The 26,008-nt window shown below is 36.7% G+C and overlaps 1 long non-coding RNA gene across 1 annotated transcript in view; it reads left to right on the top strand.

Annotated features, from left to right (window-relative positions):
• LOC119529468 overlaps window positions 1-26,008 on the top strand; it is a 72,522-nt gene that overhangs the window by 31,215 nt on the left and 15,299 nt on the right. Inside the window, exon 2 of the long non-coding RNA XR_005215871.1 lies at window positions 252-336. This is a non-coding gene — a long non-coding RNA (uncharacterized LOC119529468). The remainder of the gene's footprint in view (window positions 1-251; window positions 337-26,008) is intronic.

Raw genomic sequence — 26,008 nt, 5'->3', positions numbered from 1 at the left:
AATAATGTCTGTACCCTCTCTTCAGTTTCCCATATATTTTGAAATTGTCCTTTCCTCTTTAATCATCACTAGGTTGCTAAAATGAGTACTCTTCTCCCTTTAAGATATAATCATGATAATTTAAATAAAACAAAGGAATAACTCTTTTCAAAATTGACCTATTTCATGGATGCCTTAGTTTCTTTCATTCCTACAAGCTGTTTTCTACTCTAACTTTACTGTGAATAAGAATCACCATATGTCACTTTCAGAAATATGATTCCCGTGCCTCAACCAAAGATGTATCAGAATTTCTGCGATGGGAGCCAGGCTTCTCAACTTTTAATAAGGACTCAGGTGAGTCTAATGCAGGGGGTTCATGGGCCACACTTCCAGAGATACTCTATTACGTAAAAATCAAAGTTGTCCATTTTGTTTCATTTCAGCATGACTCATTACATCTTCATCAATCTAAATGTGTGTAGAAGTTAATGCCTACAATTCTGCCTGTTTACCTTTAATTCTTTCCAGTGGTTACTGGTGATTTTAGTCAGCCTACATCCCCATAACAAATAAATAGTTATTTTTCTCTTCCCAAACCTCTTCTCCATAAACTTATTTCTGGTAAAGTTGTCTTTAACCTTCTACTTTGTTTGTGTATGTGTGTATGTGTTTAAAAATTCACGTGTTCATACTCAGAGAATAATATAAAATATTAGTTTTGGGGAAATGGCAACATAAGAAGATAATGTCTACCTGTTCCAATTGTCTTCTTACCCCTAAATTTTAAAAAGTGGTCCTCATTTAGAACAGGTGGAGTAGGGGAGGGGTGATTAGAAATATGGCTAAAGAGGAAGGAAAATGCCATTTGAAAAACTTTCCCACCTATCTTATATGCTGGAGTAAGTCTACCAAGAATTCTTTGAAGAAGGATGTAATTAAAATACCAGGAGATACACAGACAACTTCTCTTTAAGGACATTGGTTAATAACTGAGAAGGCTTATAAGATAAAATTCAAAGCTGGTAGGAACCTTAGAAAGTATGTCATCTAATTATCTTCATCTTAAGCCTATTTACTACCATAGATCCTTATTTATCATGGTGTACTCAATATGTTAAAATCCTTTTCAAACAAATGCAAACACTGGTGCTGTTGCAAGATTAGGCATTTTTACAACAGGCTTCACATTTTCTATGTGCCATTTTGGATCAGCTATTGATTTTATACTTAGGTGTTTCAATTGGTGTTCTCCTTTTGACCAACATTAAAAATATTTTAAATTAATTGACATTTTTTATTACCAAAAATGTGAATTTTATTTAGATTCTGATTTTAACAAATTGCCAATAGCCAGTTTTGAAACTACTGGATAAATCTGATTATGCTGGGTGTTTCAGTTTGCTAGTACTGCGGTTAGGTAAAATACCAAAAATGGATTGGCTTTTATAAAGGCGGCTTATTTGGTAACAAACTTACAGTTCTAAGGCCATAAAAGTGTCCAAACTAAGGTATCAACAAGAGGATACCTTCACTGAGGAATGGCCAACGGCGTCCGCAACACCTCTGTCAGCTGGGAAGGAACATGGCTGGTGTCTGTTTGTCCTGGGTCATGTTTCAGCTCCTATATTTCAAAATGGCATTCTCCAAAATGCCTCTAGGTTTCTCTTAGCTTCTCCTGGGCAAACTCTGGGGTAGCATCTCAAAGCATCAGCAAGCTTCTGGGCCTAGAGCCCTCTTTTAAAGGACTCCAGTAAGCCAATCAAGACCCACCCTGAATGGGCGGGGCCAAAGCTCCATGGAATCATTCAATCAAGGGGTCACGCCATAATAAAAAAGAATCAATCTGCCCCCACAAGATTGCAATTAAAAAATATGGCTTTTGGGGGACATAATATAGGCAAACCAGCACATTGAGTATTAGATTATACCAAGGATATATTACCCTTTTTGTTAGGTGACAATGATACTGTAATTATGTAAGAAAATATTATTTTTAGAGCTGCATACCAAAATTTGAAGAAGTAAAATTCCAAGATTTATTCTGAAACACTTCAGCCAAGGGAAGAAAAAGAAAAGATAAAGTTTACGTGACAAAATCTAATTGTAGAATTGTAATGGAGGGATTTATTAAACTATTTGTGCATATGTTTGAATTTATTCATAAAAATATTTTTTTAATTGACAATTTGAATGAGAGGGAAAATTGTATAGAAAAATAGAATTTGTTCAACTTGACCTAAAATCAAAAAGCAAATCTGAACAGAGTAACCTTGAATAATAGGAAATCTCTGTCAGAGATATTTAAGAAGGGTGAATATGCTCATAGGATTTTATGAGTAAACTCCTTTATATCTTCAGGGAATAGATAATTACTATGCCATTTAAGCTTTTAAATCAGGAAAAAAGATGGCTTCTAATCTTTTTTTTTTTTTTTCCCTGTAAATGAGGGTAGCACAACTGTAATTTAAAAATCTGGTGGAGTTAGTTTGGAATAGAAAATAAAAACTGATGTCACTAAAATACTCAATAAAATATATACATATCAAATTCAATACTGTACTAAAAAAGTTTTACAGCCCATGTAGTTTATTTCAAGAATTCTAGAGTAGTGCAATACTAGGAAATCTTTAGATGAAATCATAGTCAATACAGAAAAAAGTTAAGATCATTCTAATATATATTTTAAAGGAATTTGAGAAAAATCAAGTTATTCCTCATTTAAGAAATGTTAATTAAAACATTTTTAAACATTTTAAACATTGGTAAAGTAGAAGAAAAGGCACTCCATGACAAATAATTTAAAAGAAAAATGGACAATGGAGACATACACATAATTCACAAAAGATAAAAACATTAAAATATATTAAGCCTTACTAATAGTTTAAAAATGTCCATTAAAACAATAATGCTATAACTTTTTTTTTTTTGGCCTATCAAATTGATAAAAACAACAAAAGTAATTCCCAGCATTGTTAAGAAAGGAGGAAATGGACATTCTCAACAGGATATCAAGTCTGAAACAATTTTTCCAGGGATGAATTTATAAATTAAAAGACGTGAAGACTTTTTGTCCCTGCAATTCTTTTTTTTTTTATTTTGAAATAAATTCAAAGTTATAGGAACAGTTGCAGAAACAATACTAATCCCATACACAGAACTCCAGCATACCCTGACCCCCCTCCCCCAATGCCCCGATCCACCAACTTTAACATTCTGTCACATCACTATTTCTTTCCCTCCCTCCCTCCCTATCATCCATCATCTATTGCTCTGTCTTCTGAACATATGAGAGCAGGATGCACACATCCTTGAATAAACAATATAATTCATATATACATTTCCCATGAACAAGAACATTCTTTTATGCAACCCCATTAAGCGCAGCTAAGAAGTTCAAGAAATTCAACATTGATACAAAGCTTACATTCTATATTTCCTTTTCCTTATGTCTCAACTGTGTCCCTTTGAGCCTCCTGTCCTCCATCCTCAGATCCCATCCAGGGTAATCCTTGGCATTCAATTGTCATCTATTTAGACTTTTTTTTTTTTTTTTCAATTGTGGAAACATATATATAGCCTAAATCTTCCCATTCCACCCCCTCCCTAGCATTCCATTAGTGGGATAAATCACATTTAGAATGTTGTAATGCTCTTCCCCACCATCCATTACTAGAAATTTCCCTTCACCTCAAACAGCAACCCTACACTCATTTCTTGACTCCCCATTGCCCCTTCCCCCATTTTTCTTAACCCATACTCTACTTTTCATCTCTGTGGTCATATTCTCTGATAATTTCTTTGTGTTTACTGTGGGGCTTAAAATTAACCTCTTAAATCTGTGGAAAGCCGCCTCCCGAATCGGGCCTAGCGTATGCGCTGCAGCCTGCTCTAGAGTTACCCCCGCCCATCGAGTGAGCCAAGATGGCGCCTGCATCCTGTTTCCGCATAGTGACGCATGTATCCGCCACCCGCTCCTACCAATCGAAATCCTGTATACGCGATACTAGCCTAGAAGCTTATTGGTTGTTAATTGTGTATAAAAGGTCTTACCCGGACGGGGTAGGGTGAGACAGCCCACAAGGAGCCGTGCCTGACGGCCACATCGAGGCTGCTCTCCCACGAGGCGCCGTGCCCCGTGTGGGAACCAGTAACACAGAATGTTCATCTAGCTGTAGTAAAGGGCTTGCTTTCACAACTGCCGTGTGGTTCGAGTCGTGATTCATGACCAGGTTAGTTCGCGCAGTCTGCATCTCTCTCTCTCCTTCCCTGTTTCCCCTCGCCGGCCGGGAACCGGGGACCGAGCGGGGCAGCGCCGGACATAAATCCGTAACAATCTTGTTTTTCTTTGATACCACCTTGACTTCAATAGGACACATAAACTATGTTCCTATACTCCTCCATTCCCCCACCTTTATATAGTTGTCAAAAATTACATATTTTACTTTGTGTTCAAAACCACTGATTTGTCATTAGAGTTTGTGTAATTTATATCATGTAGGAAGTAAACAGTGGAGTTACAATTCAAAAATTATTGACTTCTATTTGTATTCCATTGTGGTCAGAGAATGTACTTTGAATATATTCATTTTTTTTTTTTTTTTAATTTATTGAGGCTTGTTTTATGTCCCAGCTTATGGTCCTTTCTGGAGAAAGATCCATGATCACTAGAGAAAAATGAGTGTTCTGGTGATTTGGGATGTAAGGTTCTATACACGTCTGTTAAAATTCTCTATATCTCTTTCTCCTTTCTTTGTTTCTGTGTCAGTAGGGCTCCCTTTAGTATCTGAAGTAGGACAGGTCTTTTATTAGCAAACTCTCTCAGCATTTGTTTGTGAAAATTTTAAGCTCTCCCTCAAATTTGAAGGAGAGTTTTGCTGGATAAAGTATTTTTGGTTGGAAATTTTTCTCTCTCAGAATTTTAAATATGTCATGCCACTGCCTTCTCACCTCCATGGTGGCCACTGAGTAGTCACAACTTAGTCTTATGTTGTTTCCTTTGTATGTGGTGTATTGCTTTTCTCTTGCTGCTTTCAGAACTTGCTCCTTGTCTTCAGTATTCAAGAGTCTGATCAGAATATCTCTCAGAGTGGGTTTATTTGGATTTATTCTATTTGGAATTCACTGGGCATTTATGCTTGTATATTTATATTGTGTAGAAGGTTGGGGAAGTTTTCCCCACAATTTCTTTGAATACTCTTTCTAGACCTTTACCCTTCTCTTCCCCTTCTGGGACACCAATGAGTCTTAAGTTTGGACGTTTTATTTTATCTGTCATATCCCTGAGATCCATTTTGATTTTTTTGATTTTTTTCTCCATTCTTTCTTTTGTTCTTTCATTTTCTGTTCTGTGGACTTATAGGACACTGAGACATTGTTCAACTTCCTCTAATCATGTATTATGAGTATCCAGAGTCTTTTTAATTTGGTCAACAGTTTCTTTTATTTCCATAAGATCTTCTATTTTTTTATTTATTCTTGCAATATCTTCTTTATGCTCTTCTAGGGTCTTCTTTATGTCACTTACATCCTGGGCCATGGTCTTCTTCATGTCCTTTAAATCCTTTGCCATGTTTTCATTCCTTGATTGTAGTTCTTTGATTAATTGTGCCAAGTACTATGTCTCTTCTCATATTTTGATTTGGGTGTTTGGAATTGGGTTCTCCATATCATCTGATTTTATCATATGCATTAAGATTTTCTGTTGTTTTTGGCCTCTTGGTATTTGCTTTGCTTGATAGGGTTCTTTCAAGTTGTAAAAAAAGATACCAATCTAATTTTTCAGAAGCACAAGTTGGTGGTGTATACTTTCTCTAAGTAACCAGCAGATAGCATCTGTGAGTCACCTATACCCCTCAAGTCAGTTCTCCTCAAACTTGTCCCCACGGTGTGTGGGGAAATGATTCTTGTGGGGTTCAGTTGGTGAACTCAGTTTGGGTGTGTTGCTGGAGCCATCTGCCCTGAATGTGGGAAATGTGTCCGGGTGGCCAGGGAGGAAGGGCAGCTTTAACATTCAAACCCCCCAGGTGTTCCCAGAGATTCAAGGCTGCCACAAGAGTCTAAGCCTTCATTTCAGTTCAGCCCTAGACCCTCTCTCTCACTGACCCACAAACCACTGGACTTGGTGTAGCATTCCTGGGTTTTCCGAGCAGACCCCCTTTCTCAGCTGCGCTCTTCCAGGACCTCTGCTGAGGGAATGCTGTGCTACGTCACCAGTGAGCACCATCCCTCAAGGGATGCCCCAAGCCACCAGGACATGCAGGGGTGCTCTCAACCTGATGCAAAGATGGCCAAATGGGGTGTCTCAAACCCCCCTCCTTGCACAGTTCCTCCTTCCCAGCTCTGGGACAACTGGCATGGCTGTGGGTTGTCAGCATTACCCTGGGCAGGAGTTTATCCAGCCCTCCAGGGAGCCAGCTGCAAGCCACAGGGTTTCTGTCTGCTTCTGGCTCTCCCCTCCACTGCCCTGGCCCTGAGGGTGTCTGCAGCGGGCTATCCTCCAGACCAGACACCAAGAGGTTGGCTCAGCCCTCTCCTGCCATGTTTTACCTCATGGTTCCCACTGTCACAACTGCAGCCACTCCTGGGTTTTTCCCTTTTTTTTTAAAAGAACCAGTCGGTCTCCAAACGCCAACCCCTGGCTTCCCCACACCTCAGCATGGCTGCGGGTCTTCCAGCCAGCTTACTCACTCATTTCAGAATGCAGACTCCCAGTTTCACCAAGTATATGGCCGCTGTGCACTAGCAGACCTCATCCAGCTGGTGCATTGCTAAAACCAGTATTCTGGGTCACTTTCTGGTTTTTATCTAGCATTTTTCATGGTGTTTTTTTGCCCTGTCTTACCTAGCTGCCATCTTAGTTTCTCTCTCTTAATTGACTTTTACATGTATTTCAGAGGCAACAAATAGCAAGGATTAAAACATAGTTTCATTGCCAATGTGGAGTCTTTTCCTTGAGCCTTATTCTTTTTTATCTTTAATGCAGTTTTATTAAGATATATTCACACACCATACAAACCATCTGCTCCTCATGTTTTTAGCAAAGAAAATGAGGTTTAATTAAGTTTAATAACTTCATCAAAATTAATGTACTGCCAAGCTATTACTAACACATATATATTTTTCTACCTAATCTGACATTCTCTGCACTGTACCATACAACTAGAGAAAGTTTTTTTTCTTGTTATTGACTATAAATCAGCTGTTGAAAATATACTAGGAATTAGAAAACATTAATATCTTGAAATTATATTATTCAATAAAAGTCAAGTTGTTTATAAAAGTTAATTCCCAATTTAGACAGTATTTTCTTCATTGTTACTGTAGGCAAGCATATCACTCAACAACAAACCACAATTGTCTTATTTCTGGAAAGAAATATTTTATAAAAATAGTGTGTTCTACCCTAATCCCCATAACTAGAGTAGGTATGTCTCCTCAGTGCTCTGATGTATCATAATATTTACCACACTATACTGGAATTTTATGTTTTCTTGTATCTCTCACTTCAGTAGACTGAAACTTTCTAACAGACAGGAACCACATGCGTAGCATTTATGGGCTCTCAAAAATATGCCCAGAAGGAAGAGGGAAGAGGGTGTGGTATATTTGTGTCTAGTCCTAAAAATTTCCATAAAGAAAACAAATAAATATTGTTTAATGCTATTACACATCCATTTATCCCATGGCTCATCTGAACAGATACAGAGGATGGGATCTGTGTTGACACACGGGAGGGCTACCAAGAGTCAGAGACTTAAGAAGCCTGTAAACTGGCCATGCCAGTCCAAAGGCCAAAGAAGACAATGAGCATTTTCTGATACATGAACTTTTATTCAGGGCTTTCTTACAGAGTGAGAAATTGTGGAGGGATCATGATGATTCTCTAAGTCCAGGGAGGCATTGCGTTCATAGGAAAGATGACCAAGCAATGCAAAGAGGACAAAAAGCATTTTATAAGGGCTTAAGACAAGGACATTCCTAAGGGTGAGGGAGCATAGATGCAGGAACAGGTCACTCTGACCTGAGGGGTGGTATAGGAAGACTAGAATAACACTTGAACAATTACATTTTGCTCTTTTTGTGAGACTAAGAGCCTCTCACTTCCTGCCTGCTTCCCATGAATTTACATTTTAAGATCAATTTACCCTTTTTCTCTTTACTGGCTTTCAAAGACAATAGGCCAAACACTTAGCTGCCTAGGTCATGCTGTGCACCAAAGATCAAAATTGCATTTACCCTTTTTATTCTGGCCAATAGATCACTTAACAATAATGAATAGCATATATATTTATTTAAATTTATTCAACATGTAGCATCAGTTTAAAGTTACAATTTAAACAAAAAATAATGAGGCAACAATAATGAAATAGAAACTTCTAGGCTATGGGATTAAGTTGTTCCTATTATACAGCCTTTAATAATAGTTTAGGCCAAGAGTTGTCAGACTAATTTTAATAGAATTTCATGACATTTTTTCTCACTGAAAATCCAGATTCCAATTTCAAATACATCCTTTATATGGTCCTATGGTCCTGTAAACCTAACAATATATATACCTAAGCAATATAGATGTAGAAAATTAGAGGGCTTTCATGAATTAAAAAAAAAGAAAAAAAGCTATGTATATAAGCTACAGTTTATAGAAAACCAAGAGATTAAGGATATGTTTGCAAATAGAAGGAAAGCAGATATTGGCCTAAAGAATATCAAAAATTTGTCATGAATACATCCTTCCTATATTAATGGCATTCATTCAGCCTGCTCAAAGGGCATTATAGGGTTTATAATCAAATTTCATGATATAGCTTACTCTTTGTAGAAATTTGAAGGGGAAAACATGGGCGAATGAAACAATAGACCCTAAGCTATCCACTGAGTGAAGCAGTTCATGTATTTGAGTATCATTTGATAGAGTTGTACCCTGCAAAAGCAAAATCAATAATTTCTAAATTAATTGATCTTTAAGGGATAAAAAGGAACTTACAGCAAAAAGTTTGTCTTTCATTCAAGTATCCATTTTCTTATTTGCTGTTTTTGTGACATTATGAAATTTATTCTGCAATTCTCTTTGGTGTGAGGAAAATATATTCAAAAAGTTAATTTTCCTCATGAAATCAGGAAAGGCTAACTTTACTATATCATTCTGTACAATGGTGGAAGCAGAGTCAGAAGGAATATATTTATGGACTTGAAACTCACAATAGATATAACTAGAAAAATAGCAACTTGACCACAGGCATTTTTACCAGTCAACAAACTATCCCACAGTTCTTACACTTGGCAATGACATTGCAATGTCATAGCAATAGGCATCTGATGGCTGGAAGCATAGTACATTGCCAGGGTGACTAGTCAGGGATGACATTTCTCATTGTTTAAGTATTCCCTTCCTTAAATGTGCCTAATATTGAAATTATGAATATGATAATACATGGATGCCTATAAATCATAACATGATTAATTTATGGAAACATTCAAAGTTATAGCTAGGTTGTATTCCCTTAATTTCATTGGTCAGTTTTTTGGGATGTACATTACAGACTGGCCAATGTTGTTAAACTAGTGAATGGACTAGTTGTCTAGGTAAACACAGCTGTTGTCTTTTCTCTGCTCATTTCGTTGGCCCATTTCCTCCCATCATGTAATATTTTGAAGGTACTGATGCACCTTAATTTGTTTAAGCTAAGAAAACAGAGCATCAGTACAATTAAGGAATCCTTGTGTCTATCCCAACAAGAGGAGATCATGTAAAAGTGCTACTGGAGTATAAGCTATCTCTGCTCTGTCACTGACTCTCCTCCTCTTTGTCTTGATTTCCTAGCTAAAATGTGATTGTTTCTCTACCTCTCTCTTAGAAGTTCTGCAACTGCTATAACTTCATGATGCTTGGGATAATATTTCTGGGCATCAATTGTGAGCTTCTGCTAATAATAATACATATTGATAAATATAGTAAAAACCAGAAATACAGTTTTTACAACTAACAAACATAATAATAACCCAATTTTTGGCATCTCCTTGGAATTTTTCATAGAAGAGGGGTTGGTTAACATACTTTTCAATTACATGTAACAGAAAAAATCCCACTCAACATCTTATAATCTTGATTATTAACATATCTATTTATGTCCCCTGAATTCTATGATTTTATACTACTTGAAGTATTTCTTTTTATTTATTGAATGTATCTATTATCAACCCAAAATTATCTGACTACCCCTCCTCTAGCTCTAGTTCTCACTCTACAGTACTGCATAGGCCTTCTGTTTGCTCTTAAATCCCTACATTTAGTTCTATCTCAGGTGACTCTTGATACTAGATATTGACATTATTATTATCTCCACTTTACAGATGAGGAAAGAGAGACAGAAAGATTTACATGACTTAATCAACAGGTAAATGGCTAAACTGGTATTGAACCCCAGCAGTCTAGTTCTAGATTAAAGCCTGGCCTGTTAATAACCACACTGTAATATTGCACCTCTAATATCCAGACTAGTTGCTTTCCAGTCTTAATGTAATTTTGATGTCAGTAAACTCAAGACTTGAAAGACCACCTGTTTCTATTTATAAAGCTAAATAGAGGGAGAAAATATGTAAATTATCCAAATTGCCTGAGGGGTGTCTTCACTGTTCAACACCCAAAGACACAGAGTCTTACTTGCTTTCTTTTTTAATTTATTTACCAATTACTTTTTGCATCACCTCATTCTAAGAGAGGAGAAAGAAGAGGTTCTTTAACAAAGAAAATTATTCGAAGGGTGATAGTATAAAAGATATTTTCTAATACTAGAAGTGTACAAATGAAATGAGGTTTAAGTGGTGCTAAATTAATTGTGCTTCAGCTGGATATCCTAGTAATGGTTATTTAAATAAATTCTTGTAAGCTGTGTTTGGCACATCTGCCTCCCTCTTTGGACCTTATAAAATGATCTTGATTACCAAGAAGGGAAAAGGTAATTGAGATTGCACTCTCTTTTAGGGAAAGAATTTTGTTCTTATTCATCTTTTTTTTCCCCTAACATTTAGCACAATGCCTAGTACAGTAGAGGCACTAAAAATATTTTGCAGAATTTCTGAAAATATTGCTGTAAAAGATGTCCTGCTTGTTTTACAACTAGATCTAAGTGAACACCATTTTTGGTTTTCCTCTAAAATCACAAACAAGGCTGGTTTGATTTCTGGAAGCCACAACATCCTGTCACCATGCCAAACCTTGGTGTACTATAGTGATGACAGATGGGTAAGTAGAAAATATTCAATATAATTCTTTAGCTGGAAAATGGATAGTATAGTCTTCAATAGCCAATAGAGGGAAAAAAAAACACTGATTATTAAGATCACTCAAGCAGCTTTAAGTTATTCTGATCATGAAAAGCCCTTGTTAAAATAACTTGCTGTTGCTCTAATCTCAACAACAAAAACTTATTCTCTGCTCCGAGGAACTTTCCTAGCATTGTCTGCAGTAAAATATGAGGGATGTAACCATATGGTCTCATAATTAGGACCTTGAAAAACAAGCCTGAATCAGGGGAGAACATGAAGACATCAAGGAAATGCTGACCAAACAGCTTTCTGTCTTCTATTTTTTTTTTTTTTTTTTTCTGTTCTGCATTCTTCTGGCTTCTGGCCATTTCTTTGTTTGAGGTTATAAAAGTCCAAATAATTCTTCTCACTCTGAAATGATCTTGGAAAGCTTTTTTTTCCCTCCAGTTCCTTGTTGATGCATCTTCAATAAACTCACCTTCTCACCAAACAGAGACCTGCTTCTCTGTTTGATGCGGGATCAGGTGGGCCTAACTATTTAGTATCATGTTTTCAAATGGTAACAAGCCCTCTTGGGCAGTGACAACTTTCTTTTTATCGAGGGAACTAAAAAAGAAGCAACAGAGAAAACTGTCAGGCTGACATACCAATAATCCTTCACCAAAATAACTAAGACCTCTGCCTTTACAAAAAGAAGTCAGTTATGCTGACAGCAGCAAGCTTGCTTACTTTCTCTAGATAGCCCTGCTCCTGCAGAGACATCCTGCCTGTCCAAATCGCAAAACTGATGAAACTTGGCCCAAGGATATCCCGCCTCAAGCAGCTCTGCAGCTCACTCTCCCTTGCACCTCCTCCCCATTCCCATGCTGTCCTTTTGTTCCTAGCACCCGAATAAACTGCCTGCCCAAAACGTGCCTTTTGAGCAGTAACTTTTTTGTTGTTCTGCATTAATGCTACTTTAGTTCAATAAATTTCTATGCTTTGGTTTTCAGCTGTTTAACAGCTAGTGAAAAGTGTTTTCTTGAAACTTGGAGGCAAGTCATTCATCACTGGGTTTGAAGGCATTCTTCAATGAATAGTCAGAGTAAAGTGCAGGATCTTCCTGGAACGCATTGCTCTGGGCTGCAACATCCACCAGCAGGACCTGCTTGTAGGCAAACTGCAGGCAGAACTGCTGAAGCTTTGCACCCTCCGGAAGAAAATTGGATCCTCTTCATGGCAGCCTTGAGCTTCAGCGGCTCCACCAGGCGCTGCAGGGCCTTCACGTTGGCTCCAGAAGACATGGCAGCCTAGGTGATGGACACTGAAGGCGGAAGGGCCCGGCGGGTCACTGCCTGGGGCAAGGGAAGCTGCTGCACCGCCCCCTCCCCCGCCCCCCCCCCCAACCCGCTAGAATGCCCTTGGCTTGGCGGCAGCTGCTGCGGAGTTGTGGTGTTTGTAATTATTTTTGATAAGAGGTACGATCTCTGAAATTTTTTTTTACACTTTATCACTTTGATGAAAAGCAATAGAATTAGTCGTGATTTCTCTTTTCTTTGCTCCAATCTTTTAGTGAACTAGACAAGTGAAACTGAAATTCTTTTTAGATGAAAATAATATTAATGAAAACCATGACTTTAAAATTATTCATGGTTTGACTATTGTCCAGATAAAAAGGGACTACCTGCTAAAGAACTGTTCTAAATTGTAGATCATTATGACCTATAGTAATTATGTTCTCCTCTGCAAGTTACTTTTCTTTTAGAATCCCCCATGAGAAGCAATCCAATCATGATAGTAGTCCGCATATGGACACTTGGTTTATTCTTTTTAGCACACTCTTCACGCCAGCTTGCTTTTCCAACAAGGTGCCAAATATTTCTAGCATCAGGGTGAACTAGAGGTGCACCTTAGAGGGAGAGAAAATGTTTCTTGTCTTGGCAAGGAATGTTCTTTTACAGAATTTACAAAGAGTGTACCTGGATGGATTCTTAGGGAAATTAGAACCCACACAGTCACTTTAGGTTTCTTGAAAATTAGTTTTCCTCAGGGCTTTTCCAAATCTCCCAGGTCAACTGTTGCCCATAATATCCTGTTCAAGTTTGAACTGGACCCAAGCCAAATCAGACCTGATTGGGGTCCAAAATATCTTAAATATTCCGAAGGTCACAAAACTGCTGGGTACATTGCCCTGAGCAGGAGTCTTCATGAAGACTCTTTTAAAGGATCAGTGGTATAGACTCTATAATATAGGTGTGTTATATATCTAAACCAATATCTCTAGAAATAAGAAAAGGAGACTTCTTCAGCAAGCTATACAAGGGTAATAATTATCTTGGACGATAATTTTCATGAACAATAATTTTTCAGAGTTTCTGTGTCATGTAAGATTGCTTTACTTCAGTTCCAAAGTTGGCAGTCCAGTTTTCCAAATTATTTTTCTTAGAGGAAAGATTTAATTAAAGAATACTCAACATTTCATTCTCAACAGTGTTTTTGGTCATCACTATCTCATAACCTGAAGGTATGAAGTTCCCAAATTACTTGACTTATCGAGCTTCTTTATTTTTTACTTTTTAATTTACAAGTGTAGATTTACAGAAAAGATCATTCAGAAAGTATAGAGAAACCATACACCAATCCCTCACCCACAGAGTTTTCCCTATTATTAATATTTTGCATTAGTGTGATACATTTGTTACAAGTCATGAACAGATATATTATTAACTAAGGTCCACAGTTTATGTTAGGGTTCACTCTTTGTGTTGTACACAAAGTTATATGGGTTTTTATTGTGGTATCATATACAACATAAAATTTCCCATGTTAACCACTTTGAAGTATACAATTCAATGCTGTTAATTATGTTTATAATGCTGTACTACTATGGATACCTTCCATTATCCAAATAGGAACTCTGTGCCAATTAAGCATTAGCGCCCCATTCCCCACCCCCACCCCTGCTTTTATAGAGAATCTTAATCCCCATTTGAAAAATGGTTTGGGCCTAAGGAGGTTATAAGCCTTTTAGTCATATTTTAAAACAAAACAAAACAAAACCATGAATTTACTAGCTTCTCTGTTTAATCCAGATTCTTCCATTGGAGTTACAAAATCAGTTTTCCATTGCAGTTTCTGAAAAATTAACTATCTTATCTTTCCTAATAGAGTAACAATAATGTTATTGAGGTTGGGGACTTTGTACTATTCAACTCTGTGTTCCTTTTCAGTGCTTTATACATAGCAGACTCTCATGTACATATGTATTATGAACAGCATGATACTCTATAGGGGATTCATTATAAAGTTGCAAGAATAATTTCTTTTTATCTATTAAAATATTTTGATAAAGGGTAATAGTGTATCTTCTTGAACTTCTCAACTCCTCTTTTCTCCCCTTATTTTATTTCATTCAGGTATGACAACTTTCACTTCTGATTTTCTTAAGAACTAGTCGTTTCCTTGTTATATAGGCCTTTGACTAAAAGACTCCAGAAAGCCTGTGATATCACTGTTTGAGAAGAGATACGTATTGTAAATTTCAGCAAAGGATGTACTTTCATAAAATTCTAGAGGACCATAAATTTCTGAACTTAACAGTTGTTGATTAGCATTTCAACATTGGCTTTGCAACATTTCTGAAATTTGAGAAAGCATGGGAATATTTTAACCTACATTCTAATTATATAAGTATTGGTTTTAAAAGCTTAATGATTCTGATTATTTCATTATTCAGAAATTGAATATCTGTTTATCTGGACCTTTTTACTTTTATCTTTCATGTTTTAGACATTACTTCTCGTTTCCACTAGATGGTGGATAAGGTCATAGAAAATAAAAATCGAAGGATTTGCTTGTAAAAGAGTATACAAACTGAGGAAAAAGATGATGGTGTCTGAAAGAAGATGTGAGAATTTTCTTTGGCTATGATTCTTTAATATGAGTTTTATAGAGATAGTAAGATCAAAGGAAGAGATACCAGAAACTAGTGGGAAAAAAAAAAAAAAAAGAAAATCCTTAGGGGAAGAGATGGAAGAAAACCTTTGCTGCTCTTTTTACAAGCACATGTCCACAAAGGAATTTTAGACACTAGGTCCCTCCTGGGGCTAGGTTAGTTGATGATGTGTCTGCATTCTGTGACAGAAGAAGTTTAAGGGGCAGCTGTCATTCATTCTACCCTTTGGAACAACCAGAATTCAGCTACCACAAAACAGAGATGGAAACAGTGTGATATTTTTTAATTTGCTTATGGTGTCATGCTCTCGGATCTTGTCACCTAATAAGCATTTTAATGACTCAATTAAAAGTGAAATTACAGTGATATGTCTCTGTAATTGATTTTTGCAAAACTCACAGAAAAAGTAAAACTAAAAAAAAAAAAAAAGAGAAAAAAAGAAAATCTTAGTCTTTGATTTCCAAGGGGTTCCACTTCTCATCATAGAACAGAGTTAGGGCTACAGCTGACAACCCTTCAATACTTCTCTTCCCCAACTCTACTCTTTACTTCATTCACCCAAAGTGGCTTAGCTATATCACCAAGAACAAAGAAAGAAATGAACTCAGCAATGTCCTAAAGAGGACTGCTGTAATGACTTAGCACCTCCCCTTACTATGTAGTCTTAAATATAATTTGACTTGCTATAATTTTTGTGACTTAAGCATTGATGTTGTCTATGTGTGCCAGAAATTTTTCAACATATCATACATCTGTCAACAGAGAACAAAAATGAGTCTACATTCTCACTTAACAGAACTTCAATACATTTGTTCAAAGCTATGACAATGCTTTTTGACAACTATCATTGTGTGTGATGGCACATATTTGAAAAACGCCTTCATAACAGTTTTCTAAGGGCAAAAAAAAAACCACTCAAAATTTTATTTCAGCAAATGGCTCTGCTACACACGTGTAAAATGCAAGTCAACCTTAAATATATACATTAAAAAATCCTTGGAAGGAAAATAAAACCCAAATTTTTAGATATATTTAGAAAATTATGGTGAGTTATTTTCTTGCCAGAGTTCTTATTGAGGATAGGTAAGTTCAGTAGTGAGCTGGCAAATATTTAACAACCAACACTTCATGGAAAGACAAAGCCCTGACTTGTAGTGTTTGCTTATTTCCATGGTGTAAATGCTCCCACAATGGCCCATTTAAAGCTACCAGCAATGGCCCATTTAAAGTGTAGAAATATTAAATCATGGAACTTGAAGTTGGGAAGAGATGCAAACAATCAGGTCTGCAAGAAGAAATGAAATTGTGAGGCATGCAACTAGGTGAGTGGACTTGAGGATACTATGTTGAGTGAAATAAGCCAGAAATGAAAAGACAAACATTGTAATGTCTCACTAATATGGACTAACTATAATGTACAAACCTTGAGAATTGAATCTGAGAGCATAGGTTATCAGGGGAAGGCTTATTGTAAAGGTCTCTAGATTGTAAACTCTTAATCTGTGTGACACCTGTGACTCAGAGCCAGAATTTGGCAGCTATGAATGTCAACATTACCCCATACAGCAACTGTTAAAGAAGCTGAAAAAGAGATCAGACTTCAACTAGAGATAGGAATAAAATGGACTTGCTTAGGAAAAGATAAATCAGATTAAAGGGTAAAGGATGATATTGACTATGTTTTAAAAGTTCAATTTCTCTGTGAGACCAAAGGAAGAGATGTTTATTTAGTTCAAACTTTATATTTTCTGTAGCACAGTATTCAATTTCACTTGTGGTCAGTTTACTCAAACACCATAATTACACAGAACCTTAAATAGCGAGTGAGATCTGGTTGGTTTGTACATGTTGGTGTGAAGCCCCAATATATCTCAAAGTAATTTGAGCAGAAAATAAAAAAAAAAGAAAGTATTAGCAAAGCCCCCTTGAGAGACTGGGGAAAAGTGTGGAAATATTAAAATTCTCCACCTGGTGAATTTCTGATACTCTCTCAAGCATTGGTGACTACCAGTTAGAAGGCTGAGCACCGCAACTTGGGGCTTGCCCTTTTGAAGCTTGTTACTGCAAAGGAGAGGCTAAGCCTACTTACAATTGTGCCTAACAGTCACCCCCAGAGAATGCCTTTTGTTGCTCAGTTGTGACCTTTCTCTCTAAGTCAACACTGCAGGTAAGTTCACTGCCCTCCCCACTACACAGGACATGAAACCCAGGGGTGTAAATCTCCCTGACAAACTGGGGCATGACTCCCAGGGATGAGCCTGGACCCAGCATCGTGGGATTGAGAAAGACTTCTTGTCCAAAAAGGGGAAGAAAAATGAAACAAAAAAGTTTCAGTGGCTGAGAGATTTCAAATGGAGTCGAGAGGTCATTCTGGAGGTTATTATTATGCATTATATAGATATTCCTTTTTAGTTTTTAGTATATTAGAATAGCTAGAAGGAAGTACTGGAAACTGTTGAACTGCAGCCCAGTAGCCTTGATTTTTAAAGACATTTGTTTAACTATATAACTTGTACAGTGTGAACATGTGGTTGTGAAAACCTTGTGGATCATATTCCATTTATCCAGTGTTGGGGGGATGGGATTTGGGGGTGTTCTTTTTATTTTTATGTTTATTTTTATTTTGGGAGCAGTATGAAAATGTACAAAACTTGATTATGGTGATGAATGCATAACTATATGATGATACTGTGAACAGTTGATTGTACACTTTGGATGATTATATGGTATGTGAATATATCTCAATAAAATTTCATTAAAAAAAGAAAGCCAGTGTAAGTACAACACTGGTAATGAGCTGTCATGGAATTATTAATAGGGAAACTAAAACTTTGCATTTTTATAGCACATAGTTATTTGCAAAATGCTTCCACAAATATTTTTGTACTTGGTCATTAGAGCAAACATAATTTTCCCAAGATCATAAAAATATTGGGATTTCCTTACAATTTTTTAACCTTAAGTTTAATTCAACAAAGATGGTAAGTACTGAGCACTTACCAACAAGTAAGTTCTTAGCATGTTCTACTCCTACCACACCCTCACAGACTTCTAACATTCCGTAGCAAGCTTTCCTATTGAATTCCAGTTTATGCTGTGAAATAGCAAATACTAGTTGATCAGAAACAGCACTTGGGAAGAATTCAGTAGCACTTTCTGATCTAAGCTTTTCCAGGTGAGTGACTACCCACCTTTTCATCAGAGCTGATCATGGCAGCATTAAGAGTGGTTTCCATTGTTTTCATGTGTGAGCAATTCACTTCCCTACCTCTGGCAGTTGGGTTGTCAACAGGCCTGATTTTCCTTCCTTGAAAATAATTTACAGGGTTTAGGGCTACTGGTATCGATCCTGCCTCATGTCCCCATTCTCTCTTGCATTATGTAGCTGCTTGACCTGATAAGCTGAAGGATAACTGGCGATTTATGCCAAGAAAAAATAAGGACTATATATGTTCCACTGATTAACATAGTTAATGCTGAAAACAGACCCTGAAAACCAAAGTAGAGAAGACGTTTAATGAGCTAAAATAGCACGCATGCAGAGCAGAACTAAAAGTTTCTGCTCAAGGGGCTGAGTACAGGCAGGCAGTTTATAAAGAGAGGATGCTGTGGGGGGTGGAGAAAGGAAGCTGTGAACTATGAGGGAAGCATGAACTACATGAGCTGCACATGAACTGTGAGGGGAATGTGAGTCGGGTGCCTTTGGGTCATAGTCCATTAATTAGCAACCTCCAGGTCTGTGGATATCTAGTGAAGATTAGCAGACATGTTGGCATCAGTTTGACTTGCTTTATTACAGCAAGGGAATTTTTATCAGCACTGAAATGGATTGTTGGCAGTCAGCCTGCCTCAGTTGCTTCTTGTTTCTTCTTTGTAGTTTCTTAAGTAAAGTGGGAGTTTAAGTTTTAATAAACCTAATTACCATTCCAACATCACAACACATGTGCATTTTAATAGTAAAATATAAGATTGACATTAGACCTTTTGAAGAAACTATTAGCAATTCTTTGTAAATGTGTGAGTGAGTGTAGATGTTAAAAGATAATTGAAGACATCAGGCTATAAAAATTCTCCAGTACTCCCCCTTTAATTTCTACCAAATCTCCCTCTAAGACCACGTTTATAAATGAATGACAGACTAGCAGTTGACTGTTTAAAATACTGATTCCTGGGCTCCCTGAGAGGGGTCACTTAAGGATCTGTAGATGAGGATCAAGATGCTGCATTTTAACAGATACCCCTGGCAAATGTTAAACAACAATGTGTTTCAGACTTTGCTCTGTAGTTTAGTTACTGTCTGTGGCTTAATAGTTTTTAAGAACTATTTTGTATAGTTATAATTACTTTATTAATAGTTTTAGTACATAGACTGTAGTTGAGTTAATAATATTGTACCAATGTTAATTTCCTGTTCTGGATATTTATGCTATGGACATGCTAAATGCTAGCAATAAAGCAAGTGGAGTGAGGAATATAAGAGAATTCTTTGTTCTATTTTTGCAACTTTTCTGTAAGTGTAAAATTATTTCAAAATATAACTTCTTTTTAAAGCTACTTAAGTCTTTGAACCATCCTTAGTAGACCTGCTTACAGATATTACAAATGAGCCCAGTGTTATGAACTACTCTGGTTTTTATTCTAGTTTCAGTTATATTACTCATCAGCCTTTTTTCTCAGGAACCAAAAGAACAGGTTGAACTAGATCCATTACAAATTTCCTTCTATCTTTAACATTATGTAATCTTATGATTTAAATTTATATATTCTGGATATGATTCAGATTCTGGATGTTTTCTCAGTTGATGGCTTTCCTTTTCACTCTCTTAATGGACATAAGTTCTTAATTTTAATAAAGTTCAACTCTCAATCTTTTCTTTTATTGTTAATTTCCTTGGGTTATGCTTAGGGAATCTTTGCCTAGCATGAAACCATGAAGATATTCTCTGATGTTTTTATCCTCAAGCTTTATTATCCTGGAATATTTTTGGTGTATGGTATGAGGAAGAGCAGTTGTTTCATATTTTTGATGTGGACATACAATTTGTTGGTTTCCCACTAAATTGTAGTGGTCCCTTTGTCATAAAATCAGGTGACTATGCATAGGTATCAAATCCTGGGCTTAATTCTTTGTTCCTAGTTTTATCTGTCTATCTTTGCATCAATACAACAGCTTCTAAATTATTATAGTTTACATATCTGAAAGTCTTAAGTCTTTCAGCTTTGGTCTTGTTCAAAACTGCTTCTTCAAGATTACTTGATTTTCCTCAAGATGGCCAATCCAGGACCATAATTCCAATTAGAGATCTTGCTTATCTGTAATTATAACCACAGAGTAGAAAACCAAATATTCCTTGAGGCCAGCAAGTTTGCTTTACAGCCTGTATATTGAACTTGCCTGTGTACATTAGGCAGGCTTATTTAACAACCAGAGTCAGATTTTTTGTGTATAGCTCTTACATAGCTAAATATTCTGAGTGATTCAAGGGTCATATTGAGTTAATTATTACTCTAATTTTTAGATAATTATTATAGGAACCTATTAATTTAAAAACCTACCTTGCTATAAATATACTATATAATAGGCTAGGCTGTGATCAGTGATTTTCAATTGATAACACGAGTCCCTAACAGGAGAGTTGTTAACCATTTATCATTAAATGCAAATTAACAAACACTTTGATATCTTGTTGCTTCAATAAAATTGACAAAGCTTAACAAGTTAAATAATAGCATTAACCTTGATGTCAGGAAACTTTCATATACTGTTAGTGGAGAGTGAAAAATATTTGCTACTTTTTTGAATACTAAAATCATAATAGAAAGAATACAAAATTTAAAATACTGAGAGCTGGGTTTTAACAACATATCAGCCACACATTTTCTGCATCACCATGGGTAACACTATTCACTTTCCTTGAGCCTCAATTTCCTCTTTTATAAAAATGAGAATAGCAATATATTCCTTCTTAGTCTCGCCAGGTCATTGTGAGGATCCAATGAGATGCTGTTTGCATAAGCATTTTGAAAACAAAGAAGCAATTGTTTTTTGAGGAGGAAAATAATTACAAGTTGAATCAATATAGCAAATTTTATAATTGCAGTATCAATAGCAGGCTTAAATGGGAAGTCCAGTTTTGAAGAACATTAAGCTATATGAACTTTGCAAAAAAAATAAATAAATAAATTTCACATTGCAGCCTCTTCTCCTCTTTGTCCTCAGCCACAGTAGTAGAGTTGAATAAAGAGGGACCTCATTGTTCACTGTTGTTGGTATACTATCTAAGTAATAACCCAGAATCAGGGATGTAAGAAATGTGAACATAATATCATTAAATTAGTATCAAAGCTAACAGAAAAATATTCTGAGAATGAATTCATTGTCAATACTAATTTATATCAACTTTATTTTTAATTTGTAGCAAATGGGAGAAAATGAAGGAAAAGTAGCTAGCTAAACTGACTAAATGCCAGGAAATTAATGAAGACAGTTATTCCTAGGACTGTCAACACTCCAGCTATCCTGGGGACTGTTATCCAAACTGGCAAGATGTTCCTGAGAAGCTGTGCCATGTGTACAATGGCATAAAGATGCTCAAATCAGTTTACAGATTTTCTGGGTTTCCCTGGTCCCCTTTCCAACTCACCCAACATTATGTCTACATTAATCAAAGTCATGTTAAATCATTTTACATATATGTATGTGAGTGGGTGTGTGTATATATTGATTTTAATATTCCATGTCTATTGAAATCAGACTGGTAAGGAATTGAGTAATTTTCTAGTTATTTCCTCCCCATGAACTTCATTTTTCCAATTCTTATTAAATATGGCTTATATGTGCAATAAAATCAAATGTCAATTAAATGTCAAAATGAACAATTATTGGAAAAAAACTGAAAAATTCTTGTTGGATATTATTTTAATCTTAGTAACTCTCAGAGCCAATTTTATACCCATCTTGCTTGGTAGAATGATAGTTTTTTAATAGAATTTGCTAAACATCTGATTCTGTATTAGAGCAGTGAACTTCCAAGTATTTTCTCCTGCTTTGTGCTACTCTACATTTTCTGAATAAGTCTTCCCAAAATGGAGAGTTTGGAATCTAGAAATACAGTTTTCAGTATAAGTATTACCTATCACTATGCAGACCCCTCTCATCTTAACATTCCCCTTACCTTCCAAGAGCAATCAAGTTGAGATGGAATGTGAGCCCATAAACCAGAGAAGCCATAAATTCCTAGATAAGACCAAAAAACAAACAGACAAAAAAACAAAAAACAAAAAACACCAACCTGTACTAGAACCACTCCTGCTACAAATCAGTTACTTCAAAGAAACATGCTTACAATCTTGCAAATTCTGACTTGGCTCTGTGCTGTCCTTGTTCTTACCCCATATAACCCCATGAAACCCCCTGGGAGGCATGGAGCACTACTCTGAACATCCTGTGGTTGCCCAGAACCAGCTTTCCAATCTGAACTGTTCCCTACTGAACTGTTACTATTTTGCTGTATGGAGAGGCCTGTTTCTCTTTTCAGTCTTAACTGCCCTTCAGAATTTGGCAGAAATTATTCTGTATGTTCACAACCAGACAAATGGTGAGACAGCCAGGAGACCAAAAACAAAACAAGCCAAGGGAAATGGGATTCACAGATACAGTGTCTTGGTCAGCAGGGGCAATCTTGAGTGGCCAACTTCCAGTACGTGGGAGGATGTAGCTAATTGTTCGGAATAATTTGGCCCAGTGTGTAAGTACAGGAAAACCCCAAAAATACCAGCTAGAGTGTTATTTGTCCTGAAGGGAAATGTGGGAGATAAATGGAAATCACAGGAAAAGAAGTAATTGCTGCCACAGCATGGCTGTTGTTATGGGCAGTTAGGAATTCTACTGAAGCCCAGTTAAAGGCAGAAGCTGAAGTGAGGAGATTAGTAGAGGTTTTAGCTCTAGAAAAGCATATTAGGTTAGCATGTTCCAACAATGCTAATGAATTAGCCAAAAAAAAAAAAAAAAAAAAATACAAACCTGAGAGGGACAATTAGAAACAATGACACGCAAAGCTGTGAGAATGCACAGGTGAAGCAGGTCCAAGTGATTATCCAGAGGGAGGCTGCAATCTAAAGACGAGGAATCTCTGGAGGAGTGCATAAGAGGGAGAATGGGAGGACGAAGTTGAAATTGAAGATGGGAAGCCTAAAGATGCATGGCAGTTAATAACTACAAAAAATGAAAGAAACCAGGGACCCCACTGACCCTAGGGAAGAGATCTCTGGTAAGAAGCAAACAGTAATGAGGGAGTATACCCCCACAGAATTGGTAGAATTAACAAAAAAGTTTAAATAAAAGGCAGAGAGTGCATAGGTGCTTGGTTGCTAAGATTATGGAATATAGGAGGAGACAGTATTATGCTTTCAGGAGTGGAAATGGCAAAAAAATGGCTAGCAAAACAATACATCCCTCTCTTTGTCAGTGTCTTTACCAGGCATGGCAAACACCTGATAGCATTTAAAATGTTTGGTGCATTTTAGTTGCAAAATTGGCCTGGCCTGTTGGGGTGAGGGGTGGGGGGAGAATGGGATAGCGTGGATATGCCATCCATACTAAGTAAATGGTCATCTATGGAACAATTACAGTATACAGTCAGCGAATAAGGAATGAAGAATACAGCATATGCTGCACACTGCACCTCCAGCCTGGTATGGGATATGAATAGCTATTCTAAGCCCTTGTTGGTCAGGATGTTTACTGAATGCCAAAGGCAATAGCAGACTGGGGTGAGATAGAATTTGGAAAAAGGAGTAAGGAAAGTAACCAAAGAGACCTCACAAGGGAAAGGGCAGAGGGAGCCTGTACATGTAATCTGTAAACAATTATGGGCTGACTTAATTGCCACAGGCACCTCAATAAAAAAATAGATAAACAACCTAATGCTATACCAGGAGGACCTAGGCAAAAGCTGCCTAAGCAGAAAATGTATCAGTCTCTGCCTATGTATCAGTCTCTGCCTATGTCTAAATCTGTGCCACCAGTTATCAGTTCCAGTCAGCCACACCCCTGACAGGGTCAGGGTGACCTGGAGTAACTAAAGGCTCCACACCTCCTTACACTGGTGGGGGAACTGTGGGCTAGCAAGTGCCACCTGCTGGAGAGCATAAGAGAAGCATAGAATCTAAAGGCCTCACATGAGGGTCTCATTCTCAAGGAAACTCCATACACTCCTCCTGAGACCTGAACCTCTTTGGACAGGGAAATCCTAACTGGGATTCACCATATATGAAGAGACAATTACACAAAAATTATACATAGAGGCAGGGGAAGAAATAGAAAAGCAAGAGGAGAAAAACTCTGATCAACTAGACAGAATCTAAGCTAAAATTCTGGAATAATCTGAACTGAACACCCATAACTAGAGAACAAAGCCAACCAACAAGAAAACCCTAGTTAAAAGAGTGAAAACAAGCTCCAGAACAAACTAATCAAGAAAGTCAGATGCCTAGACAGCTTAAGATAATGAGCCATAATAGGAAACATGAAATATGGACCAGCCAAAGGAAAAAGCTAATAGTTCAACTGAGATACAGGAGTTGAAGCAGTTATTGCTAAATCAGTTCAATGAACTGAAGGAAAAACTAATTGGAGATGTTCAAACATATCTAAATCAATTCAAAAATCAAGTCAATGAACTAAGGGAAGACATAGCAAAAGAGATGAAGGATACAAGGTGGACACTGGATGACTATAAGGAAGAATTCATAAACTTGAAAGAACAAAGGGCAGAACTTACGGGAATGAAGGGCATAATGTATCCCTCCACTGGATACAAATGGAGGGATACAAAGTAGATTTGAATAGGCAGAAGAAAGGATTATTGAATAGGAAGACCAGACATCTGAATTCACACACATGAAAGAACAGATGGTAAAAGGAATGAAAAAATATTAGCAGGATCTTAGGGAGCTGAGTGACAGTAAGAAACACAGAACTATACATGTTATGGACATCCCAGAGGGAGAAGAGATGGGAAAAGGGGCAGAAAGAATAATAGAAGAAATAAACACCAAAAATTTCCCAACTCTTATGAAAGACAGAAACTTAGAGTTTCAAGAAGTACAGTGCACACCAAACAGAATATATAACAATAAACCTACTCCAAGACACTTACTGATCAGATTGTCCAATATGAAATACTAAGAGAGAATTCTGAAAGCAGCAAGAGAAATGCAATCCATTAAATACAAGGAAGCTCGATAAGACTATGTATAGTTTTTTCCACAGAAACCATAGAGGTGAGAAGACAATGGTCTGATATATTTAAGATGCTGAAACAGAAGAAATGTCAACCAAGAATTCTGTATCTGGAAAAACTGTCTTTCAAAAATGAGGGAGAGATTAAAATATTTTCAGACAAACAGACACTGAGAGAATCTGTGAATAAGAGAACAGTGCTACAAGAACTCTAAAGGGAGTTCTACAGGCTGGTAGGAAAAGACAGGAGAAAGAGGTTTGGAGAAAAGTGTAGAAATGAAGATTTTCAGGAAGTGTAAAAAGAGAAAGAAGGAAAAATAAGACATGATATATAAAATCCAGAAGACAAAAGAGTAGAAGAAAGTACTGACCTTATAGTAATAATACTAAATGCTAATGGATTAAATTCCACAATAAAAAGACACAGACCAGCAGAATAGATTAAAAGAACAGGAACCATCTATATGCTGTCTAAAAGAAACTCACTTTAGACTGAAGGACAAAAATAGGCTACAAGTGAAAGGTTGGAAAAGGATATTTTATGCAAACAGCAACCAGAAAAAAAGTGGGAGTAGTTATATTAA

Source organism: Choloepus didactylus, chromosome 3 (assembly GCF_015220235.1).
Source record: "Choloepus didactylus isolate mChoDid1 chromosome 3, mChoDid1.pri, whole genome shotgun sequence".
Taxonomy (NCBI): Eukaryota; Metazoa; Chordata; class Mammalia; order Pilosa; family Megalonychidae; genus Choloepus; species Choloepus didactylus.
Note: the sequence above shows the minus strand (reverse complement) of the source record. Positions and strands in the feature narration are given on the sequence as shown.